Source organism: Phalaenopsis equestris, unplaced genomic scaffold (assembly GCF_001263595.1).
Source record: "Phalaenopsis equestris unplaced genomic scaffold, ASM126359v1 Scaffold000973, whole genome shotgun sequence".
Classification (NCBI taxonomy): domain Eukaryota; kingdom Viridiplantae; phylum Streptophyta; class Magnoliopsida; order Asparagales; family Orchidaceae; genus Phalaenopsis; species Phalaenopsis equestris.
Genome location: NW_018165412.1, coordinates 58,344 through 64,606, shown reverse-complemented (window position 1 = coordinate 64,606; position 6,263 = coordinate 58,344).

Here is a 6,263-nt window from a genome sequence, read left to right as displayed (position 1 = left end):
TAAGAGCCATTATTAGTATATTTAAATATTTTAGGAAGAGACCCGCTATTTTTAAAGGGCTCAATATGATGATGACTTAATGAGTATATTAATAATTATTAAATTTTATCAAATAATATAAGTTATAAACTTGTAAATTTAGATTTTGTATTTATAATTTACTTGGATTTATTTATTTATTGTGTTTTATCATATCATTTAAATGTTTATGTTTATTATGTTTTGGTGGATTTATGAAAATGTGTACCTTATTTTTACAATTTTAGTAGTTCAATTTATGATGCAATACTAAATTGTTTAGGGTTATTTATGTAAATACAAAATTTTACCAAGTAAAATTAAAAGTTGTGTTTGGATATTGGACATGTAAGTGGTTGAAATTGCTTGATAAAACGATAAAAACACTATTATAAATTTATTTGAAAATTTCTATTGGCAAATCTCCTTAAAATTTAAGAAATTATAGTGTATTGTTATAGTGTACTGTTCTTCAGGCTGAGTAACATTAGAGATACTTACCAGTGCATGATAAATATAATTATTGTCAAACAGAAAGAAAGAACTATTGAAATATACGTGGATATTAGCTTAGTAAAACGTAAAATTCATGAACAATACAAAATATTTGAAAGACTTTTGAGACCTTAAAAAAATTAACATGCAGCATAATCCTCTTAAGTGCACATTTAGAGTATCTACAAACAAATTTTTAGGCTATCTTCTAACCCCAAAGAGAAAAAAGCTAACTCATAAAAGATCCAGGCATTGATTGACATAGTCCTTTTGAAACACTAAGAAAGTTAAAAAAATAGCATGCTATTTTGCAGCATTGAGCCGATTCATCTAAAAATTAGGAGACAAGTGGGTTGCTTTCTTTTGAAACTTTAGATAAACAAAGAATTTCATATAGTCAAATGAATGTGAGCAGACATTCAAAAAATTAAAAGACTCGCTAGCAGCTAGCGAGTCTTTAGTTCAACAAGAGCAAAAGACGAACGAGAAACTTCCTTTTACGTAGAGATCAGCACAATAGCAGCTAGCTTAATTTTAATTCAACAAGAGCAAAAGAAGCAATTCTCAGTGTATTATGCTAATCGAGTCCTTTGAGATGTCGAGCTCAGGTTTCCTATAATGGAAAAGCTAAATTTTCCTCTTATTGTCTCCACTTGCACGCTTCAATGGGTTATCACTGACCATCCACTCAAGTATATCTTCCCAAAGATGAAACACTCTTGGCAACTCCTAAAATGGGTAATGGAGCTCCGTGAATTCGATTTGTCAAACATGTTGAAACCAGCCATCAAAGCTCGATGATTACATGGCTAACTTTTTTGAGCCAAACAAACATGAAGATAAAGGAGCAAGCACGGCTAAACTAAGTTATTGTACATCAACGGAGCAACCAATAACGTTGGGGTGGGCCTTCGTCTCGCCTTCACCAACCCTATCGATGATCATTTTATCATTCAATAGAGGTGGAGTTTGAGGTTACTAACAATCAAGCTTAGAATGAAGTTCTAATAGCTGGTCATTTTATCATTCATCTTGTCCATCACGATGAAGACGATATGAAGGGCAACTAACTGAAACAAAAGAAAGCACAAAGAGGATAAGGCCTAAGGAAGGATTTCCAATGCCTTATAAAAATGTGAAAATAAGTGAATTCAATTATCTAATCATTAATCAAAAATAAAAGAAACCTATTTTGGCAATTAATTCTCCTATTATTATTGAAACATCACTTTTAATAAGTGAAAAACTAGAATATATACATAAAAAAGGTGTATGTAGTGATATTGAGGAGATCTAATGGTCCAAATGAGAAAAAAAAATATACATGGTGAAGGCATACCACAACTAGGAGATCATGGGGACCTTCTAACCAAACAAGCCAAGCAAACCAGGCCAAAACCGGCTCAGCTAAGAAATAAACAAGAAAACGATCGACCGAGCCAACCACTAGAAAATTAACTTAATGTGATAGTCTACCCCACCCCACCAGTATAGGCAGTATATAGAAAGATCCAATTCCATAAAGTATATCAAGTTTCTCATCTGAGATCAAGGATAATCAACCAAGCTGGATAACCATACCATATTGATCAAGTTCAGTCAATCGAGCTTACATCGTGACGCGAAACCAATTAAGCTTAGTTGGTAATCCCTTCAAACAGTCATAGGATAAAAAGGAAAAACACAAAAAAAAAAAAAAAAAAAAAAAAAAAAAAAAAAACTCTAGCATCGAACCCCTTCAAATAAGGGCAGAAATAAAATATCATCATTGCATCATTTTCTCTATAAATGGGAGGAACATTTTATGAAATCGACGCCATAATATAATGTTTGCTCTCTCTCTCTCTCTCTCTCTCTCTATTAACCGAGGGCTTGAAAGATGAGCGCCTCAGTGTTGTTTGTTAAGTTATTTATGTAAATACAAAATTTTACCAAGTAAAAAAATTAAAAGTTTTGTGTTTGGATATTGGATATGTAAGTGGTTGAAAGTGCTTAATAAAACGATAAAAGCATTATTATAAATTTATTTGAACATTTGTATTTGTAAATTTCTATTGGCAAATCACATTAAAATTTAAGAAATTATATAGTGTATTGCTATAGTGTATGGCCCTTCAGGCTGAGAAACATTGGAGTTAGCAGTGAATGATAAATGTAATTATTGTCAAGCAGAAAGAAAGAACTATTGAAATATACATGGATATTATCTTAATAAAACGTAAAAGTCATGAACAATACAAAATATTTGAAAGACTTTTGAGACCTTAAAAAAATTAACATGCAGCATAATCCTCTTAAGTGCACATTTAGAGTATTCACAGACAAATTTTTAGGCTATCTTCTAACCCTAAAGAGAAAAAATCTAACCCATAAAAGATCCAGGCATTGATTGACATAGTCCTTCTGAAACACTAAGGAAGTTAACAAAATAACATGCTATTTTGCAGCACTGAGCCAATTCATCTAAAAATTAGGAGACAAGTGTGTTGTTTTCTTTTGAACCTTTAGATGAACAAAGAATTTCATATAGTCAAATGAATGTGAGCAGACATTCAAAAAATTAAAAGACTCGCTAGCATGACCCCCACTTTTGCAAAGTCCTGAGCCGAACGAGAAACTTCCTTTTACGTAAAGATCAGCACAATAGCAGCTGGCTTAATTTTAGTTCAACAAGAGCAAAAGAAGCAATTCTCGGTGTATTATGCTAATCGAGTCCTTTCAGGTGTCGAGCTCAGGTATCCTATAATGAAAAAGCTAAATTTTCCTCTTATTGTCTCCACTCGCAGGCTTCAATGGGTTATCACCGACCATCCACTCAAGTATATCTTCCCAAAGATGAAACACTCTTGGCGACTCCTAAAATGGGTAATGGAGCTCGGTGAATTCGACTTGTCATACATCCTGAGACTAGCCATCAAAGCTCGATGATAGTTGATTACATGGCTAACTTTTTTGAGCCAAACAAACATGAAGATAAAGGAGCAAGCACGACTAAACTAAGATATTGTACATCAACAGAGCAACCAATAACGTTGGGGCGGGTCTTTGTTTCACCTTCACCAACCCTATCAATGATCATTTTATCATTCAATAGAGGTGGAGTTTGAGGTTACTAACAATCAAGCTTAGAATGAAGTTCTAATAGCTGGTCATTTTATCATTCATCTTGTCCATCACGATGAAGACGATATGAAGGGCAACTAACTGAAACAAAAGAAAGCACAAAGAGGATAAGGCCTAAGGAAGGATTTCCAATGCCTTATAAAAATGTGAAAATAAGTGAATTCAATTATCTAATCATTAATCAAAAATAAAAGAAACCTATTTTGGCAATTAATTCTCCTATTATTATTGAAACATCACTTTTAATAAGTGAAAAACTAAAATATATACATTAAAAAGGTGTATGTAGTGATATTGAGGAGATCTAATGGTCCAAATGAGAAAAAAAAATACATGGTGAAAGCAGACCCACAACTAGGAGATCATGGGGACCTTCTAACCAAACAAGCCAAGCAAACCAGGCCAAAACCGGCTCAGCTAAGAAATAAACAAGAAAACGATCGACCGAGCCAGCCACTAGAAAATTAACTTAATGTGATAGTCTACCCCACCCCACCAGTATAGGCAGTATATAGAAAGATCCAATTCCATAAAGTATATCAAGTTTCTCATCTGAGATCAAGGATAATCAACCAAGCTGGATAACCATACCATATTGATCAAGTTCAGTCAATCGAGCTTACATCGTCGACGCGAAACCAATTAAGCTTAGTTGGTAATCCCTTGAAACAGCCATAGGATAAATCATACAAACAAAATAAAAAAAATACTCTAACAACGAACCCCTTCAAATAAGGACATAAATAAAATATCATTATTGTGTAATTTTATCTATAAATGAGAGGAACATTTTATGAAATCGACACCATAATATAATGTCTGCTCTCTCTCTCTCTCTCTATATATATATTAACCGGGGGCTTGAAAGATGAGCGCCTCAGTGTTATTTGTTGGAGTTGTACGCTTTGGCTCAGTGGGCTCTAGAATCTCATTATAGGAACGAAATGAGAGATCAAATTCCAAAACCAAATTAATGGGAGATCAAAATTAAATTTTAACAACATTTGATTAAGTTTAAGGTAATTATATGATTATCTTTGCATTTTACTTTTAAGTGAAATGAGGTCAATATAACACTAGAAGTTGGTAGTTAGTGATGATTGTAGTCGAGCGGTGAGGGACGTCACAACTGTGTGATATGACCTCAACCATATGTGATGGTTAAGATGACTTGCAAAGTATTTGAAATTTATAAGAGTAATGAATTTTATAATACATCATAAACATATAAATAATTTAAAATATTAAGTTTACTCTCATCAAGCTAAAGTGGAACATTTCTAAAATCAACACATTTTAATATTTCTTCAATTTATGCTTTTAGAATTATATTTCATTTTAAAGTTTTTGAAAGAGAGCTTGTTAATTATATTTAGCTATGATAAGCGTATAATTCATTTTGAAATAAGAATAAAAAACACAATTCTTGTATGAAAAGAGCGGACATTGCATCTTCATTGGTCAGCCAAGTTCACTTAACCACTGTTTAATCCACCTAAATTTACAAGACATAGCATGAAAGAATTTATTTTGGATGCAAGAAGAAGCTGCCAAAATGACATCTTTATCCAGAGGATGAAGAACTGACAGGAGGTGAATGCTATTTTGAGATGCTATTAACTCCAAATTGTTTCAAGAAAATATAGTTGTTACGTTGCAAAAAAAAATTGTGATGGTAGAATGATAATCTAACGACTTAATGCTGCGAAGATTCAACACACACATATAAAATAGAAGTAGCACGAGGATACAAAAATTTTTTTTTGATGAAAAAAACCCTAAGAAGGATAATTCAAAAGAAACAACATGACCAAACCAATCAAAGTAATATATTATGTGATTATAAGTACATGTCAAATCTTCTCTTAAATCAGAGAGGATGAAATTACAAAGTTGATAATCACATATGTATAATAATAGTTCAAAAATAATAATCATAATTGGGCTGCAACATATGTAATTCTTAACTATAAAAGCAATAGTCGGCCACAAAGAACATAGTTGGAAACTATACTAGTAGGAGTTTGTAATAAATATCCTAGTTAATGTCTTCAACAGCGACCGAGAAAAATAAACACAAACATAAAATTATATTTCATTTAAAAAAAATTAAACTGCAAAACTCATTTATATATAATTATTATGAGTACAAAATATATTTCATTATGATAATACATTGTTTTTCTTATTCAAATTCCCATCTTTAATTTGCTTATTTTGTATTCTTTTTTATTCATCATTTTATTTCATCAGCCTTTCAATGTTTACTATTTTTTATTGGAGATTTTTTTTTCTTTATAGATGGTTTAAGAAACTTAATTTGCATGTTGAGAAAAATTATTGAGTGTGGACACCGCACGTGTCAGGACCGTGAAAAAGTTAGAGTGGTTCCTACTCTGACAATAATTTTAAAAAAGGTATTTCAGTAGTCCTGATCGGACACCACACACAAATTTGCGAATTTGCATGTTGAGAAAAATTATTGAGTGTGGACACCGCACGTGTCAGGACCGTGAAAAAGTTAGAGTGATTCCTACTCTGACAATAATTTAAAAAGATGTATTTCAGTAGTCCTGATCGGACACCACACATAAATTTGCTGCGGCGTCCGTAAGCAATAATCGCTC